General features: G+C 44.7%; 1 protein-coding gene across 14 annotated transcripts in view; it reads left to right on the top strand.

Annotated features, from left to right (window-relative positions):
- The window catches only part of FRMD4A (FERM domain containing 4A), a 330,684-nt gene that overhangs the window by 98,394 nt on the left and 212,406 nt on the right, over window positions 1-19,884 (top strand). The window contains exon 1 of one of the 14 annotated variants that reach the window (XM_081820627.1): window positions 16,693-16,820. The exons of 12 other annotated variants lie outside the window; for them this stretch is intronic. The gene's annotated coding sequence lies outside the window, so the exon portion shown is untranslated. Of the gene's footprint in view, window positions 1-16,692; window positions 16,821-17,444; window positions 17,645-19,884 lie in introns of those variants that run through there. One more of the 14 variants, XM_081820622.1, reaches the window with a different exon arrangement.

Raw genomic sequence — 19,884 nt, 5'->3', positions numbered from 1 at the left:
CCATTCCAGATAACGTTTACTTCTTAAAGCCCAGGCTTCAGTGGTGCTTAAAATCTGGCAATGTTGTGTTTGTTCTCTGAATAGGAATGACTAGTGCTGGGAACCCCCATGCCTGAGCCAACCAGCCAGCTGGAGCTCTCAGTTGGTGCGGTTTGCTCCCAGACTCTGAGAGCCAGGGGGACGTCAGGAGTCCAACGACCCGCCTCCAGGGGCAGGGGTTCCTACCACTCATGTTCACAGGTGGTGTGCAGCTTCTGCAGGGACACTCCCGGTGACAGGACCCCTGCCCACCACCTCACAAGAAAGCCTTCCCCTGGATTAGCAGCTCTGAGTCCTCCCGAGGGTAAAGTCTGGCCCCTCCCCACGTAGGGTCCTGGTTTCAGGCCCAAGTGCTCAACACACCTGCCCTCCCTGGGAACAGCTCTCCACCTTCGCCATCTCTTCCGCCAGTGAAGTTGGCCCTCAGAGCTTCCCCATCCTCGTTGTTCATACTAATTGTTGACGTTGTTAAATTTGCAAGCATTCATCTTAAAACGTAGCCCATGAAAACTGAACACAGCAAATCATTTATGTTCTGAATCCATTGGTCCTGTGAACACCCTTGTCAAGAACACTGTGATTTATTTTGTATACTAATATGGCGCTAACTCTTGGGTCCACCACATGACATTTTAGGCTCCCACTAAGTGTTGACAAAATTCAGCTGCATGTGTACAGAGACAGAGAATTTGGGGGGGGGAGCTCTTTTTTGTTCACTAACTATATCCTTAATACTAAAAATAGTGTCTGACTGGTAGGATCTCAATAAATGTTCATTAGATAAATAAATAGGGCTTGTGTACTTGAGAAGATTGTCTCCAGACTTTTTGTTTAGGACAATAGAATCCTCCAGTACTGATAGCAGAGAAGACCAAAGACATTCACTAGAGCCTGGGTATAGTGGCCATAATGAAAGCTGGATGCTAACAATTCACAGGCCTTGTGATTCACCCATGAAAGTGTACGATTCAGGGATTTTTAGTACATTCACAGAATAATGCAATCATCACCATCATCAATTTTAGAACATTTTTGTCATTCCCAAAAAGAAACTGTGTACCCATTAACTTTTGCCACCCCACCCCAGCCCTTAACCCTAGGCAACCACCAATTTATTATCTTTATAGGTAGATATGTCTATTTTGAACTTTTCATATAAATGGAACCATAAAAAATGTCTTCTTTTGTAACCGACTTCTTTCATTTAGCATTATGTGTTCAAGATTCATCCATGTTATATCATGTTTCAGTCCTTAATGTCCTTTTTTGCCCTTTTGTCCTCACTTTATTTTTTTATTAAAGTATAATTAACATACAATGCTATATTAGTTTCAAGTGTATGACATATTAGTTCGACAATTCTACATAGGGCTCAGTGCTCACCATGATAAGTGTAGTTGCCATCTGTCACCACACAATGTTATGACAATATTATTGACTCTTTGCCCTATGCTGTACTTTTCACCCCTGTGGTTTATTTATTTTATAACTGAAAGTTTGTGTTCCTTAATCCCTTTATCTATTTTGCCCATTCCCCCCACACCCACTTCCCCTCTGACAACTGCCACTTTGTTCTCTATGTTTGAGAGTCTGCTTAGTTTGTGTGTGTATATGTTTGTTTATTTGTTCATTTGTTTTTTTAAATCCCATATATAAATGGAAACATACGGTATTTGTCTTTCTCTGTCTGACTTATTTCACTTAGCATAATACCCTCTAGGTCCATCCATGTTGCTGCAAATGCCAAGATCTCATTCTTTTTTTATGCATGAGTAATATTCCATTGCATATACACACCACATCTTCTTTATTCATTCATCTATGGATGGATACTTCAGTTTTTCCATAGCTTGTCTATTGTAAATAATGCTGCAATAAACACAAGAGGGCATGTATCTTTTCGAATTGTTTTCATTTTCTTTGGGTAAATACTCAGTAATGGAATTATTGGATAGTATTGTCTTTTTGTTTTTAGTTTTTTGAGGAACCTGTTTTCCATAGTGGCTGCACCAATTTACAACAGTGGCTGAGGGTTGCTTTTTGTCTACATCCTCGCCAACACTTTTGTTTCTTGTCTTTTTGATACTAGCCTTTCTGATGGGTATGAGGTGATGTCTCGTTGTGGTTTTGATTTGCATTTCCCTGATAACTTAGTGATGTTGGGCATTGTTTCCTGTGTCTATTGGCCATCTGTATGTCCTCTTTGAAAAAAAAAGTGTATTGAGATCCTCTAACCATCTTATAGTCGTATTGTTTGTTTTTGTGGTGTGGAGTTGTGTAAGTTCTTTATGTATTTTGGATGTTAACCCCCTATCAGATCTATCATTTGCAAATACCTTCTCCCATTCAGTAGGTTGCCTTTTTGTTTTGTTGATAGTTTCCTTCATTGTGCAAGAACTTTATTTTGGTGTAGTCCCAGTGTTTTATTTTTCCTTTTGCTTCCCTTGTCTGAGGACAGAGATCTAGAAATATGTTGCTAAGTTTGATGTCCAAGAGATGACTGCCTAGGTTTTCTTTTAGGAGTTTTATGGTCTCGGTCTCACATTAGGTCTTTAATCCATTTTGAATTATTTTGTGTATGGTGTAAAAACTGGTCCAGTTTCATTCCTTTACGTGTAGCTCTCCAGTTCTTAATTCCTTTGGCTGGCTGACTAATATTCCAGTGTACGGATGGAAACATGCGTTGTTTATCCATTCATCAGTTGAGGGACATTTAGGTTGTTTTCACTTTTGCCTATGGTGACTAATGGTGCTATGAACACTCACGCACAAGTGTTTGTGTGATGTATGTTTTCATTTCTCTTGGATCTAGACCTAGGAGTGGCTCATATAGTCACTCTATGTTGAACATTTTGAGGATACATCAGACTGTTTTCCACAGCAGCAGCGCCATTTTACATTCCCATCAGCAATGCATAAGGGTTCCAATTTCTCCTCACCAACACTGGTTATGGAAGGAGCTTCTTTTTAGTCTCATTATTTATCTTGCATTCCTTTTAGATGTTGCATTCCTTTCCATGATATAAAGGGTTCATTTCCAGAATTGAAATTACTTACCATCAGGAAAAATCAAGGAAAACCAAAAATGGGAAGTATTTAAATGGTGTCTCTTCATCTTGGAAAGCTGAGCTGTGTGAAAGAAGAGTGAAGAAAATGAAAGCTATCAGTTTCAGTGTCCAGAGAGTTTCCCTTCTTTGTTTTGGTGCCTTCGCACTTTGAGGACGTGGATGCCCCTACATATGTGAGCAGAAAGAGCAACATTTCTCACCCTGCTTTACATACTATGCCAGCATAATCCCTAAAGATTCCCTGGGATGCTACCAAACTATGGAGCATTTTGAGGCTTCTGCATATGGAGATGTTAAAAAATACATCTTGCATTTGGGGGACTGAAAGTGTCTCTGGTCCAGTAGTCAGTCTCTTAAATTCCTGGCTATCTAAGGCTTTCGGTGAAGATGACTGAGAGTATTCTTCTTTATTTGACCCTCATGGCGATCGTTTTCATAACATGAAATGAATTTAGGATTACAAAAGGCTTATTGTTCCCCATCAACTCTTTGCATTCATTTGTAGAACTTCCTTTTTATAGAAGGGCTCTTAACCATGTGCAGGAAAAAACATTCATAGCTTTGCTTAGTACTGGTTATTGGCCAAGACTTCCTTCTTCTTAGTTGAAAAATAATAATAGTAAGGTGGTTTTCCTTCAAAATGTATATAATGGCATTTTCAATGTCCCTGCAGTCGTGATGGGTTTGTGTAATTTTTGTTTATTTTCTTACATGAGAGATACCATGGTTTAGGATTGTTTTCACATCCATAAGAACTAAGCCATCTTTTAAATAAGCACCTAAGGACATCTGAAACCTTTTGGATTAACGATTACCATTAATTATGAATTCACAAACTGTAATTCACTACTGGGAAATTGATGTTTTCACGCTGGTTTTAACTATTGCTACAAAATTAAAGTTATTGTATTTTCAAAGAGAAGGGGAAAGGGAGAGAGAGAAGCAAGCATGCAAATATGGGGAAATGGGGACATTTAGACATGACTGATGGGAATGAAAATTGGTTCAATCACTTTGAAGAGCAGATTCGCAAGCCCTGGCGAAGACACATGGCCTGCAAAACACAATTCCATTTCTGAGTGTTTATCCTGCAGAAGTTCTCAGACATGTGCTAAGGTGACATCTATGATCTCTGCATGTTTTTATTCATTTATCCATTCATCTAGCAAATATTTATTGAGCACATACTGTGTCCCACGTATCTATTACGAATATAGCAGATGACAAAAGAAACAAAAATTCCACCTTCAGGGAGTTTATGTTCTAGGGCAGGATGACACAAAATAAGCAAACTAAGTAAGGAAAATATATGGCAGGTAGATTGAGTGGTAAGTGTTATGGAGAAAAATAAAGAGAATAGGAAGTGTTGGGAGGGGATTAAAAACTTCAGTAGGATGGACAGGGAGAGCCTCACTGACAACATGACACTTAGGGCTGCTGGAACTAGCAAATAAAAATATAAGACACCCCCCTAAACTTGAATTTCAGATAATCAGTGAATTTTCTTTAAGAATAAGTATGTCCTAGGAGCACCTGGGTGGCACAGTCAGTTAAGCATCCGACTCTTGATTTCAGCTCAGGCCATGATCTCAGGGTTGTGAGAACAAGCCCCGCATCCGGCTCCATGCTGGGTGTGGAGCCTGCTTAAGATTCTCTCTCTCTCCCTCTGCCCCTCTCCTCCCTCTCAAAAAACACAAACAAAAGCAAACAAAAAAAGAATAAGCATGCCCTGTACAATATTTGGGACATTCTTCTACTACACACTTACTCCTTATTGACCTGAAATTCAAATATAACTGGGTGTCCTGTATTTTATCTGGCAATCCTAGTGACGGTTGAGTAACACCCTGCAGGAATAAGGGAGCAAATCAAGTGAACATTGTGAGAATGTTGTTGAATGAACGAGTAACTGGGAGGTGAGCATGTCAGGCAGAGGAAACAGTAGGGGCAAAGGTTCTGGCCAACTGTAATAGTGAAAACTTAGAAGTAACTTGCTCCATAGGAAGAGAAGGTTAAATAGTTTGTGGTCTATTTGTACAATGGAGTCAATTGGATGGACAAAATCTACATGTGCCAATATTGATAAATCTCAAAAACATTATTTATCTTTTGTGAAAAGATAAATCTGTTTGGTTGTATTTCTGTAGGGTTTAAAAACACACAAAACAGTGTATGCTGTTCATGGCTACATCCATATGTAATTAAAGGACAAAACAATCATGGGAATGATACACAGGAACTTTAGGAGAACCTCAGCCTAAGGAGGAAAGAGAAAAATTGAGAGGTGTGGTTCTCATTCTCTCTCTCTCTCCCTCTCTCTCCCTTTCTCTCTCTCCCTCTCTCTCAGTAAGAAAGTCAGTCTACATTTGGAACAACACAGATGGACCTTGAGGGCATTAAGCTAAGTGAGATAAATTGGGCTAAGAAAGACAGATACTGTATGATGCCTCTTATATGTGGAATCTAAAGAAGACAAACTCATAAAAACCAGAGTAGACTGATGGTTACCAGAGTGTGACAGGTGGGAGAAGAGGAAAAATGTTGTTTAAGGGCACAAACTTACAACTAGTTAATAAGTAAGTTCTGGAGATCTAAATGCACAGCATAGTGATTACAGTCAACAATATTGTATTATAAACTTCAAAGTTGCTAAGAGACTAGATTCTAATTATTTTTGTCACAAAAAAGAAATAATACTTAGGTGACATGATAGAGGTGTTATAGCAGTAATCAAATTGCAAAATATAAATGTATCAAATCAACCTGATGGACACCACAAACCTACACGATGTTCTCCGTCATTTATATCTCAATAAAAAAAAAAAAGCAGTCTAAAGCCTATAAGGCTGAATGTTCCATCTTAATGGTAGTTATTCAATGCTTATGTGTTCTATTATTTAAAATACTTTTTGAAGAAGGACAGCAAAAGTTAAAGAAAAAGAATTTTAGGTACCTTTGTATTATGAGGAACTCAGTACAATAGGAAGTAACTTATGAGTGTATAAATATTTGATCTAGCAACAGCCCTATGCAGATATGGGTCACGAGGTGACAAATATCGGTGTGCAGTGCTCATGACCTAGTGTGAGAAGCATTCTGTTCTAATTCGGAATGTCCCACAAATTCACTGGGAGCCCTGGGGCTGGCTAGGAACTCCTTAGCACCTGTTTCCTCATCTGTCCAGCAGAGGCGCTGACAGAAGCCTAGGACTCTCAGCACGTGGCTGTGAACGATGAACAGGACCATAGCTGGGCAGGCACTGTAAGTGTCCCAGGAGGAACCGGTCAGGGCATTTGGTTTTGTCTAGTCTGGAACCCCCATTGGCTTTCCTACTGAACTGGAGATTGAACAAATTTATGAAAATCAGGCTCATTTCCTCCTTCCCGCTACAGAATTTGTCTTACATAAAATGAAATTGAATTTAGATTCCTAAGAAATGGGATACGATTTTGGAGGCTCTGCCTCACTTCACTGTTGCTCTCACTAACTTGCTGAGTGACCTGGGGCTACAAGGGTCTGAGCCGGCAGAAGGAACCAGCAGTCCATATGTGGGTGTGGGTACGCTATACCCTACATCTGAGGAGGAGATGGAGTGACCCTATAGGGGTAAATGCTGTGACTGATCGTCATTCCTAGGGGCATCCATTTAAAGCAAACGTTGTACCCTCAACAGGTGAGCAAAGTCATGGGCTCCATAAATGGACTTGAATCCCTCTTAAGTGAGTCACGGATGAGCAGGGTGAACACTCTCTACAGGGAGAGGGCATGCAATGTACTCAGAGGAAAGAAACGGAATTCAGGACACAATTATTTAGGGCAAGGATATTTCCTATGATTTATTTACAGGGGCTTAGCTCACCTGGGATCTCATTAAAGCTCACAACACTTAGGTATAGGGCTTCAACCAAGAATCAACATCTAACATAGTGGGCAAAGGGGCATTATGCAGACACAAAAGCTGCCAGATTTCATGCTTTTGGATGACGCAGATAACGCAAGTAAGAATATTAATAGCATATGTTTTATTAAACACATGCTCCGTGCCAAAAACTTCACATACATTATGCAGTGCAATCCTCAGAGGAAACCTATGAGTGGGAACCGGGGAGAAGTTTAGAACTCGTTCGCCCAAAGTGACCCAACAGTAAGTTGTTGACTTGTGGTTCAAAACCAGGCAGTCTAGTTTTTCCTGGTCTGCACTCCTAACCACAACACTGTTGCTCTCGGCATCTTGGGGCAGGAAAGTGGACCGTAACCCCAGTCCCAGCCTGCTAGGTAGACGGATAAGGAAGGCCCTGCCCCAAGACTCAGCTGACCCGTTCAAAGCCCTACAGGGATGAGGAGCAGAATCAGAGATGTGACTGTGCTAACCACAAGGATCATGGTGAAAATAGAATTCTTCAATAACTGCTGTAATAGTATATACCAAGAATTATGTCGGGTTAGCAAACTGGGGGCCAGCAGTGACTCAGTTATGCCCACCATTGGACTTGGTCCCACCGGAAAATACCCCCGTGTGTCTGCAGAGCTCTGCTTAGGTGGGGATGATTTTGTTGGCCAGGGTCAGCAAGGGGCAGTGATCAGCAAAAATATCCCATAGCTGAATATTATCTTTGGTGCTTCCTGCTTCCCTTTCCTTCCTTGAGCTCCCCCTCCACCCATCCACTCCACTCCACTAGAAACCATCCCAAGACACTTCTTCCTAAGAGTCCTTCACTGACCAATTTCTGCTTTTGCTCAAAATTAAGCCTCAGTAGACAGAACACGCTGGAGGCTTGGAAGACAGACTCCAATTCAAATCTGCCTCTTTCTGGGTGTGGACCTTTGGCAAGTTCCTTAATGTTTATGAGCCTCAATTTCTGGTTGTGCACAACAGGAATGAATCATACCCACTGTGCTGTGTTGTTGTGAGGATTGTAGAGGGCACACGGGATGTGCCCAGCACCACTCAGTAAAGAAGAGCGATGAGGATAGTGATGATGATGATGAGTAGCTAGTCCTAGTTTAGGTGAGAACCATTTGCAAGGGAATTTTCTTTGTAAAGGGCACAGGGGGCCATTCTCTGAAGATTTGAAAGATACTTTCCTTTCTCTCCACTATATATCCCCTCTTCTACTGAACTCAAGACCAAAATTACCCTCAGGCCTCCTGGCCTCTACTTAGGATCAGCTGTTCTGACCTTAATGTTTATTTGCTTTGTTTTGGCTTTTGGGGGGCACTGAAAGCGGTAGGATAGGAGAAAAAACCAGGGGAGATCTTCTCAAAAACATACTTGAGAAGGTGAAAGAATATAAACAAAGGGAAATCCTTAGGCTTCTGCCAGCCAACACCAGAAAAATTTAGAGTCACTAAGTAGACACTAAAAAGAGAGATGGAAGGACAACCATTTTAAGATAGAAATTACAGCTGCTGGGTTATTAAGTGTTTTGATTGGGCCTCCACAAGCACAGGAATTTTTAGAACATATTGCAGGTATTCCAAAAAAGCTGGGCTTTGATGTTGGCATGTAGCATCGCGAAAGGCCCAAGCTCATTTATGAGAGACAGTTTCAGAGTGGCCATAATTTGGGCCGCCTTTATTAAGACAATTATATGGAATTGCTTATAAACACTGGTCAAACGCTGTTCTCGACCATCACAGGCTCTTCTCCTGTTTTTTATTAGCAAGATGAATTCAATTATAAAAATCTATGGGGTAATTATCACAATGCTTGGCCAAAAGAAAGTGATAAAGCAAAATTAAATACACCATGTACAGATTAATGCATCTGGAGGACTTGGAACAAAACACAATTCTGAAAACAAAAACACACAAAGCATTGCCATGATTTCTACCTGTGAGGAATTGCCCGTAAAGTGATGAATACAGGCACGTGCGCAAATACAGATGATAAAGTGCTACGCATACAGATACACATGGGCTCTGCTGGAGGGGGGCCTCTGGGAAAGCTTCCCAGAAAGTGAGTGTGAAGAGTGAGGGGTGATGGGTGAAGGGAGGGGAGGGAGGCCTCCTGGGTAGAAGCGCAGTGTGAGCAAGTCGGGGACCTGCATGTGCTTCTTGCCCACTGGGAGGTGGCAAGCAGGCAAGAGGCTGCACAGGCAGGAGAGGGTGGTCAACAAAAGAAGATAGGGACGTGCCCTGCCATGTCCCAGCCCCACCCAGTACCTACTGATGAATTTATACCCAGGCAAGAGCTTTACCCCTGGTGCAAGAGCAGGTGTTTTCAGAATGGAGCAACATGTTTGTATTTCATTTTTGATAAGGAGGCAACCAGTTAGGAAGGGTGTCCATCAGAATTAGATTCTTTTTTTTTTTTTTGAGAGAGAGACAGCGCATGCCTAGCACAAGTGGGGGGAGGGGGAGGGGCAGAGGGAGAGGGTGAAGCAGACTCCACGATGAGCAGGGAGCCCAACTCAGGGCTTGATCCCAGGACCCCGGGATCCTGACCTGAGCAGAAGGCAGATGCTTAACCCACTGAGCCACCCAGGTGCCTCCATCAGAATTAGGATTCCTAAAACCACAATTCTTCATCTGAGAATGTTCATTCATTCATTTCATTCATCCCTTCAATGAATATTTATTGAATGTTTAATATGTACCAGGGACCGTTCTAGGCTCAGGAGAGTCAGCAATAAACAAAACAGACATAAATCCCTGCTCTCACAGGAGAGACAGGTAATAAAGCACATAAGTGAGTAAGTTGTATACAGTCTGTTAGAAGGTGATTAGGACAATAGAGAAAAAAACAGGGAAGGGATTAGGGAGAGGGGCAGTAGCAGGAGGGCAAGTGGGAGGAATTGCCATTTTTAAGGAAGATGGTCATAGATCAACTGTGATTTGGAGCATGTAAAGAATTGAGTGATATAATTATGGGGGGGAAAAACTTCCTTCCATTCCTCTCTACTAAAAAGGAAAAAAAAAAGATCTCACTAATAAGGTAACATTTGAGCAGGGATCTGAAAAAGATGCTGGCTTGATTCCTCCTGATATCTGGAGAAGTACATTCCAAGCAGAGGGAAGTGCAAAGGCCCTGGGGCTAGAGAGCCTGAAGAGTAGAGACTACAGCAGGGAGGCCAGGGTGCCTGGAGCAAAGTCAAGGTCAAAGTGGAAGATAGTATCCACTCAGCTGACCAGGAGAATCAATAACCCAGGAACTTGTTAGAAATGCAAATTCTTACACTCCCAACCCCCTACTCAGACTATGAATCAGAAACTTCAGGGGTATGGGGGGAGGTGAAACCCAGCATCCTTTGACAGCCTTCCAGGTGCTCCTGATGCAGGCTTGTCTGAGAACCACTATCTTAGAGCTGAATCCGGAGCCCTCCTCTTTCCCTACTTTCCTGGAAAATTTTCTTAGATGATTCCATCAATTTCTATAGGTTTCAATGTTCTCTATGTTATAGGCATTGTTTTTTATTTTCCAGCCAGGTATCTCTTTTCGAGTTTTTTAAAAGATTTATTTATTTATTTGAGAGAGAGAGAGAGCACCAGTAGGAAGGGTAGAGGGAGAGGGGGAGAGCACCTCCAGCAGACTCTGTGCTGAGCTCAGAGCCTGATGCGGGGCTCAATCTCACAACCCTGAGATCAGGACCTGAGCCAAAATCAAGAGTTGGACGCTGAACTGACTGCGCCACCCAGGCACCCCTCTTTTTGAGTTCTAATTATGTATATCCAATCCCCATCTCAACGAAGAGCGAACCAGCTTCCTATTTGGTGAGTGAGAACTCTAGAGATTTGCTACACTGAACTCACCAAATGTATAATGTGTATTATGACCATTCTTTGCCATAATTGGGGTAGGTCGGATTTGGTTTTGGGGGATTTGATTTTGAAGAAATCATCATTTCACAAGCATGACAGCTTCCAGCCCCATCTCAACTCCAAGAAACTGACTTGCCTTTTTCTCCCTGGGGCTCCGGGGTCTGTGTTCTCGTAAATCCTGGGGGCTCTTCCTCCCACACTGACTCATCATTTCAATATCTTCTTATTGCTTGCCTGCGAGATTGATTGATTGATGTCACCTGCACATAAGCTCCCACACTATTAGAAGTTACAACTGAAAACAGAATACTTGCTGAATTTTTTTTCCATTCAATCTCACAAATATTTCTGTCTTAATTCCCTTTTGTAATGAGGCAATGGGCTGACAAATAAATAACGGGTATTGAGTGTCAGCTGACAAACACTGTGCTAGGCACTGTAAGGAATGCAAGCCTCTACATAGCCCTGAATTTGGCAGGTAAGATGAGTGAATGTTACTAATACCAACTCTGAAGTCAGGTGGCCAGGGTTTGCTAATTGGCTCTTGCCTACTTGTCAGGTATAGGACCTGAGGTGGGTTATAAAACCTCTTTGTGCCGAGGCGCCTGGGTGGCTTAGTTGATTAAGTGTCTGATTTCAGCTCAGGTCATGATCTAGGGGTCCTGGGATCAGGCTCAAAGTCTTCGGGCTCTGTACTCAGTGGGGAACCTGCTTCTCCCTCCAACCCCCCACCTCTCCACCTGCTCATGCTCTCTCCTTCTCTCTCTCTCAAATACATAAAATCTTAAATAAATAAATACCTCTCTGTGCCTTAATTCCCTTTTTCCTAAATGGGGTTAATAATAGTACCAACCTCATAGGGCTGGTGAGAAGATTAAATGAGTTCTATGTAAAGCACATAATCAGTTCGGGTGCTTGGTAAGTGCCAACTGAGTGTTGACTGTGGTTATTAATGCCTATTTCTGAGTGTAAATAAACAGGTTTTGGTGAGAGAGCTAACCTGCGTATTAGAGCATGCTTCTAATGTGCACCAGTTTCATACTGCGGTACTCACTGTAATACAGCTGCTCCCGGGGGCTCCAAATTACATTAATTAGCTTGTGATGTTTTGATTGATTCTTGTCTGTGTTTCAGAAAACCTTGCCCTGGGTTTTTGTTGCTATGAGTTAAGGCAGTCAAAACCATGATCCCAACCAGGAAAAAATAATAAGCAATAATCTAATGTAACGAGAACATAACAAGATTATAAAACATAAGCTATTAAAAAAACGATATTGCTATTTAAAAAAAAAATGAAATAAAACACAGCTATTAAATGATTTCTTCATGGACCCCAGGGAACGTGGTCTTAAGTACTTGCTGTCAAGCCATGAGAGGAGATGGAATTCTTCCTTTTTGATTGAAGTGGTTCAGAATTGGCCTTGAATTGATCTGGGAGTGAGGAGAAAGAAGGATTGGGTATAAAAATATAATAGGGTTCACTTAAAATCTGTCAAGCACTTCAACCTGCTGCAGAGGGGTCTCTCCCTGTCCTCAAAATCTGGTTGGAGTATGGAAGGAAAAGACGCCAGTGTCCCATAGTTAGGAACTAATGTATTGGGACAAGTTACGGTCACCTCCCCTTGCTCACTGTGATTGCCTATATATATATATATATATATATATATATGTATATATATGAGTCAAGCATGAAAGATGAGGTCTCTAAGTCACAAAAGGATGACTTTCGGTTCAAGTCCAATTAACATAGTGGCCTCAGCAAGTTCCTTAACCTCTTTAAACCCCCAAGTGCCCCATCTGTAGAAGGGAAACAAAAATAGTTTCCATCTCATAGGAATCTTGGGATGATGAAATTAATGAATGTTTTGAGAGTTAGCACTGTGCCTGGTACAGAGTACATATTCCTAATAATGTTAGATATCAGTTGTATGGTTGTGAAAATCCTTAGTATGTGTTGAACCCATAGTCTTCATAGGGCTGAAGATATAGATATTATCATCAGGTCTGTTATTTTAAAGGTGAAGAAATGGGCACCAAAAAGTTAAGAGATTCCTTCAAGGTCACACTGGACCTTCCAGGTGGGAGTCCAGGGCTATCTGAAGTTACTAGAAAGGATTATGTAGCACAGACTCAGACCTGCTCCCACACTGGCGTCTGTCCTCAGCGAGGCAGCTACACAAAGGCAGGAGTGGGGGCCATCTTTCTTCACCAGTCGTGATAACCTGGCCAAGATCTGAGCTGAGGAACCTTCTGCTAATGGCCCCTTTACCGCCCAGAACTTGTTTAGGAAAGCTGTGACTTCAGATCCCGGAATTAAGAACCTAGTACTTTTCTCACTAGTGTAGCAGGGATAATTTTTGCTCTGCAACTCTGGACATAACAAACATCACACTAATTTACTTCTCTACACCCAGTGAAATCTAACTACATCCTCACTCACGAAGGTTGTAGGAATTTACTCATTCTTTCCTCTCCCCCAGCTCACACTGTACCTTAAGACCGGAAAGTGGTCTGTTGTTTATCAGTCCAGCCTAGTCGCCACTGAGATGCTCAGCACCCAAGAACTTGAGGTCCATTTGAAAGTCAAAGACTCCATCCCTCAGAGACCAAACCCCAAGATCCTTTGCTGTGCCAAAGATACATCTCTTAGAACTTAGTACCCCCACCCAGTGTCCACAAGCTGCCCCGTCAGATGTCTGGTGCCTTCTTGAGGCAGAGACCAAGTATGGGCCTCTCTAATTGCAGATGTCATTCCTTTCCTTCTGGGGGTGCTGCTACCTGTCTCCATCCCCCATTTCCAAGGCTCAGAGCACCTCTCCACCCTTTGAGAGTTCAGCTCTTTTCAAAATAAAGCTCCCTAACTCTGTGTAAGAGGCAAGGGGAACCCCAGACATTCAAGTTTCAAAATCCTGCTTGCCCTGTGGAAGGGCAAAAGGAAAAGTATTTCTCCTTCTTTCTGAATTTCTCCAGCAGCTGAAGGAAACACAAAGGCAAATGTCCAGAAACCAGCCTGCCACGTTTCTTTTTCTTTTTTCGGAGTTAAGACTCTTCAAAAAGTATTAAACTCAGGCTGAAAATGGAAACACTGTATTCTTTCATCAAGACTGCATGTTGGGACTGGCTGATGGACCAACACTTTGCAAAGATCCTTTGATTCTCTGTGCCTTTGCAAGTAACTGCCTGAATTCTTGGTGGCGGAATCAGCTGCTCTTCGGAAAACAAACCATTACAGAATTCCAACTGGCAAAGCTTGCCATCCATCAACTCCCAGGATCGCCACTGGTGAAACAGAGGATATATTTCCTTCATATGTCCATTAACTTCCAGATAATTTAAATTTGAATTTTATCTCATTCATCAAGTTTTACCATGGCCTATGTCTCTTGGTACTTAAATTCTTCAGATAAAATTTTTCTTCCCTAAATTTTTATCCATTCTTAGTCTGAGCCCCAAACATATAAGGTATAGGGGGTAGAGGGATCCTGTGTCAGGACTAGCCCAGGCCATGAGAACAGCCTCATGGGGCTTATGCTTGTACAGTGAGGCCCTGTCGTAAATGTTTTACGTACATTGATTCATTTCATCCTCATAACAACCTTATTATTCTCACTTCCTAGATGAGAAAACTGAGGCACAGAGAGGTTAAGAAACTTGTCTAAGGCTACACAGCTATCAGGTGGCCAAGGCAAGATTCAAGCCCAGGCAGTCATAGCACAGGGCTATGAATATAGATTGTGGTTAAGTGTTAACAAGGAAATAAACAGGATAATGATACAAAGGCTACCTGATGGGGCAAGGTGTGTGTGTGGGGGGTACTTTCATTGTGTTGATCAGGAAAGGTTATGGAGGAGGCAGCATTGTTGAGCTGAATCCTGAAGGATGACAAGGAGCCGGGAGGGTGGATGAGTATTCCTGACAGGAGGAAAAAGAAATGCAAAAAAAAAAAAAGCCAAGCGAGGAAAGAGTCTCTCAAGGGCAGAAATGTGGCCCATGTGGCAAAGCATAGCGGGGGGACAGGGAGAGGAGCATGGGATGGGCATGGAGAAGATGCTTTCAGGAGCAATGAGAAGCCACTGACATGCTTAGTCACAGAGATTATGACATGAACGTGAGTTGTTTCTGAAGTCACTGGCTGCTAGGTGACAAGGGGATGAGTGAGAACCTGGAATAGAGGGGACTTGGAAGAGGGTTATGTAGCTGAGGGTGACATGGACCCTGGTGGGGCCAGGTGGCAAGAGATAAGGCTGGATGGAGCAGGAGGGCCTGGTGCTCAGGACATTCCGGCCATCTGAAGAAGTGTGGCCTTTATTCCTAAGAGCCAGAGAAGCCCTGAGCAGGTGGAAGCAAAGGAGTCCTGTGATCTGATCTGAGTTCTAGGAGAATGAGTGGAGCTGGTGGGGACAATGTGTTGGAGGGACAAGCCTGCTGTCCAGTCAGGAGACTGCTGGAGACCTCCCAGTGAAAGGTGAGAGGGACTCATGAGGCCCGGGGCAAAGACTAACATCACCAGGGCACTGTTGGACTAAGTCAGACAAGGGGCTGCTCTCAAGGAACTTTCCAGAGCCATTTATGAGGACAGGCTTGATGATAACCTGAGTATAAGGGATGAGAGAAAGGAAGGAGATAAAAGACCCCTCTATACCTGTTTCTGGCATTTGGTGGCGGGGAGGAGGGAAGCTGTGCAGGAAGATGGGGAACCTGGAAAGAGAATTTGCCAATGGGACAAGTTCAGTTCAGGACAAATTAACAATTCCATCGGCCCAGGTGGAAAAGCAGCAGGTAGATGTAGAAGCAATCCAATGACTCTTCGAAGGATGGGAACTAATTACCCCAAGAGAAAGGTCCGAACACTATCACCCCTTCACTAGCTGGGCAGTCAAAACAGATTAGCACTGGAAATGCTCTTCCAAACAAATAGCGCTCCCTCTGAGTGCTCCCCCAACTATATGAAAGAATGGGGCTTTGCATTAAAACGGCTTTCAGGGACTCCCAAGGTACAGAAACCTCCCATTTAAACACGGCTTCCCATGACTCAGATTCAGATAATCAAGTCAAGTCCCTCAGTCACAAGTCTGTGATGACAACAGGTTGAAATAAGATATATCATCCTTATCACAGGTGTTCTTTCACCTTTTTCTCCAAGGCTATAATGTATACAGAGATTCCCTTCTGTTGACTGTGACAAGACCTCCTGAACTGCCAGAAATTTTCACCAGAGATCTTTAGCGAAGAATACACGAACTGTGTCTGGAGTTAATCTTCAACCATTGGGAAGAAAGAATATGCAATGTTTCTTTTTTATTATGAATTTTTTAAGTCTTCACTCCTGCCAGTGTCAGGGAAATAATTGCGCTAGATTTAACAGATCCTTCAACTATGGTGAAAGGGCAAGGCATCTCTCCCTTGAAGGAAGGATGGATGGATGGATGGATGGATGGATGGATGGATCGATGGAGAGATGTTGGGATTTCAAGCGATGAGTGAGTTTTAGAGAAAGATTTTACCTCTGAGACAAACCGGCTTTCCCACCCACGATAAGCGGGTGCTCCTGTCTGCTTCTCTCTTTATTTTATCAAGCCATGTTTTGACAATTCGTGGGGGGAAAAAAAAGTGTGTCTAGGGCAAATTGAGCTGCTGAAGCAATAAACATTTAGACACATAATGTGAATTGAGTTATTGTTCTTGATAGGGATATTCTCTGAGTTTCTCTTTTTTGGAAAGAGAAAGTGTCAGCCTGTTTCCCTCCCCCGGGTCTCTTGAAATGGAAGTCTCCTTCGCCATAATTGTTGCGAATCCTTGACAATAGCCCTGAGACTAGGTTATCTCGCAGGAACTTCCATTTCCAAAGAGTTGAGGGAGATAAAGACTCAAAACAATTGGACGACGTCGAGGTTTAGGAGCTGCATCTTCAGGCCAGTTCAGCCCAGGTGGCCTCTCTGGGCGGCTCACAGGGTAGGAGGGGGCCTCCCGCGGTGGATCTGGTGGGGTTTCGGGGGGGCGGGGTGGGATCCTCCGTTTCAGAATCCCTGCTCTCCCTCTCGCACGCCTGACTCTGCACAGCCTCTCCCGGTTAGCAGGCGCGTGGGGACCTAACTTCGTCCTGGCTGCGCGTGCAGCGGCGAGGGAACGCGAGGCTTGGCCAGCTCGGGCCGCTCCCGGCTCCCGCGGCGTAGAAGGGGCCGCGGCGCTACGTCCGCGGGGCGCGGGCGCTCATTGTTGTCCGGGCGCGGGCAGCGCGCCGGGTCGCGTGGGACCCGCCGGAGCCCGCCTTCCGCACCACCCCGCGGCCTCCCGGCTTCCCGCGGCCCGCCTGCCCTCTCCGGCCGCGCCGGGGCCAGCGCGCAGGGGGTGCGGCGGGGTGCGGGGGGGGGCGCCAGGGGGCGGGGCGGGGCGGGGAGGCGGGCAGGTCGCCCCGCAGCATGCGGCGGACCGGGCGCGGGCGGGGGGCGGGGGGCGGGCCGGCGGCGGTGCGCTCTGGCGCGCGGCCAGGCTCGGCGTGAGAGGCGCGAGCGGGCGATGGGCTGACGGCGGACCTGCGGCGGGCGGCGGCTGGGCGGCGGGGCCGGGGCGGCGGCGGCGGCGGCGGGGGCGGGGGCGCGCCGGGACCCGGCGGGGCGGCTGCGGGCGCCGCGGAGGAGGCGGAGGCGCCGGGCGCGGATGCCGCCTGCTAGGCCACGGGCCTGCGCACCCCGGGGCGAATGGGACGCCCGTTTCGGTGGATCCGCCGCTGCAAACCTGAAGTTCCTCGGCTCCTAGCGAAGCGCAACAAATAAAAGGTAATGTGTCTTTGTTTCGCAGCCGCGACTGCTGGGAGGCGGTTGATGATGCCGCACTTGTGTGTCCATTTTTAAATGCTGGGCCGGTAAAGGGGACATGACACTTCTTTACTGGAAGCGTAGAGTATTTAATGTCGTGGATGTGACATTTTTTCAATGCAAACCCCACGTGCGGCACCTACTACACTCCCTTCTGCTCCCCGCCCCCTCCCCCCATACACTTTCTCTGGCATCTCAACCTCACACTGTCTGAATTTACCCAGGGAGAAAGGAAAGGACATTGCAGAAAGCAGCCCTGGGTGGGATTTGTTGTTGTTGTTGTTGTTGTTTAAGAAAAAGCATTTTTATGGAAGTGACAGGGGAGTCCTGTCGTTTGGGTGCCCGAGGGTGGCAGGAAGCAGGCAGATGATCCTGCTAAAATACACTGCTCTTTTACACTCCAAATGGCTGCAGCAAGTTTGATGCATAGAGAAAGGGGGAGGAGGAGAACAGGAGGAAACCTTTAGTACGTGGTCATTTAAAAATGACCAAACGCGTTGCTTCTGTGTTGCAGACAGATGCCCACACGTTTGTGCCTTTTGCCTTTAGAGAAGATTAACCAGTCCTGCACTCTGAAAGCCGTGTGGGCCGCCCCTGTGTAATCAGGAGCCCGGTGCCTTTCTCCAATACCTTGTGAGCAGAGTAACCGCTCAGTAGATTCAAGCAAATTCTGCAAAATTTCCGAGGGGTGGCCGCTCTAATAATAGCGCTGGCGGTGGTTTCCTAATAGACATGCTCATTCTGAATGATGCAGCCATGCCCGGCTGCCGGCAGCTCAGCTTGCTGAGCCGGGGGATCCAATGCCGGCGAAGGACTCCCTGACCCCACCATGAATGGATGAGGCTCTCTCTCTCCCCTATGAATGGAACATCCCGATAGAGGCTGCCGCTCTTCTCTTCTGGCGTCTTGCAGTTTGAATCCCCACCGCCTCGCATGAAAGGGATTCTCAGAACACCTAAGGCAGGCACATTTCTAAATCTGAGCTCTTCAGTGCTGACGGCGTCTTCAGTATGGGAGTAGCTACCAGTGTATTTTTAGACACCTGGTCAGGTTGACTTGATCTGCGTTTACCTGATTGGGTTTTGAGCAGCTGCTTGGACACCCCTTCCGGCTCAGCATCCCCTAAGTCTTGTCCTTTTCCAAACGCGTGACTGCCAGGTGTGGGAAAGCACCAGCCAGAGAGCCAGGAGCCAACTTCTGACTTCATCCAGGGAAGCCACTGCCAGCCCTGGGGAAATACCTCAGGAATTGGATGCAAAAATCTCTACCTTGCACTTACTGGAAGTTAGCTGTGTGTGCCATCTTGAATATGCGACAAAAGTGTGGGGGTTAAGGAGACAAGGGAGGACACATTTCACTGTTTGGTTTCTGGTCTTTTCATTGTTTCATGTTCATTCAGAGCATCTGACCCCATTTCTTTGGAGTCTGACTTGGACAAGGCCAGAAGGACAAACCCTCAGATCAGCAGAAACCTGATTTTGATTCTCAAAGTGTCCCTTAGCTCCTGCAACCCAGAGTACCAGAGGCTGAGCCACTTCTGTTGGCTGAGAGAATCATGCTGCTGGAAATGAAATCTGGATTTCTTTAAGGCACAACAGGAATGAGGGTCATACAGCAAATAGATCGGAATCCATTTGGTCCTGAGTGGTTAAGTAGCCACAACCTGAGTGGTTAATGTAATTGGAAGCAATATTTGGACGTGCTTTGGAATCAATACTATATTGTCCTGCCAGTGAATAGAATGTTGCCTCCTGATAACTTGGAATGAAGTTTTGCCTGATGCGCAAAGTTGCATGGGTAGAAGTAACCTTTTAGAAAGAAAGAAAAAAAAAAAAGAAAGATTAAAGTCTTCTTGTATTAAAGGGGGCACTGTTAAGAGAAATGAGGATCAGAGAATCCCTCCACCCTCTTTTGTTCTGACCAAGTGTGATCTGCCGCTGGCAGAGCTATATTCTCTTTGGCACTTGTCTTGAACTAATTTTATTAATAAGACTTGTTATTTATGGCATAGGGCCTCTTGGTGATTTGTAGACGCTGTTGCCAAGTCCCCGGATAGCCTGGCAGGTGGCTAGTGCCATTAGCATTATCTTGTCGTTGGGGAAACTGAGACCCCTTGAGGTTCGGTTAGTCACCGATTTCATAATCCATGAGAAGTGCACCCCAGATGTGTACAGTGCTCAGTTTTATTGGAACAGCAAAGT

This window comes from Leptonychotes weddellii, chromosome 5 (genome assembly GCF_054177405.1).
Source record: "Leptonychotes weddellii isolate Sample4059 chromosome 5, ASM5417740v2, whole genome shotgun sequence".
Taxonomy (NCBI): Eukaryota; Metazoa; Chordata; class Mammalia; order Carnivora; family Phocidae; genus Leptonychotes; species Leptonychotes weddellii.
The sequence above is the reverse complement of the archived record's forward strand: the minus strand, read 5'-3'. Positions and strand labels throughout refer to the sequence as shown.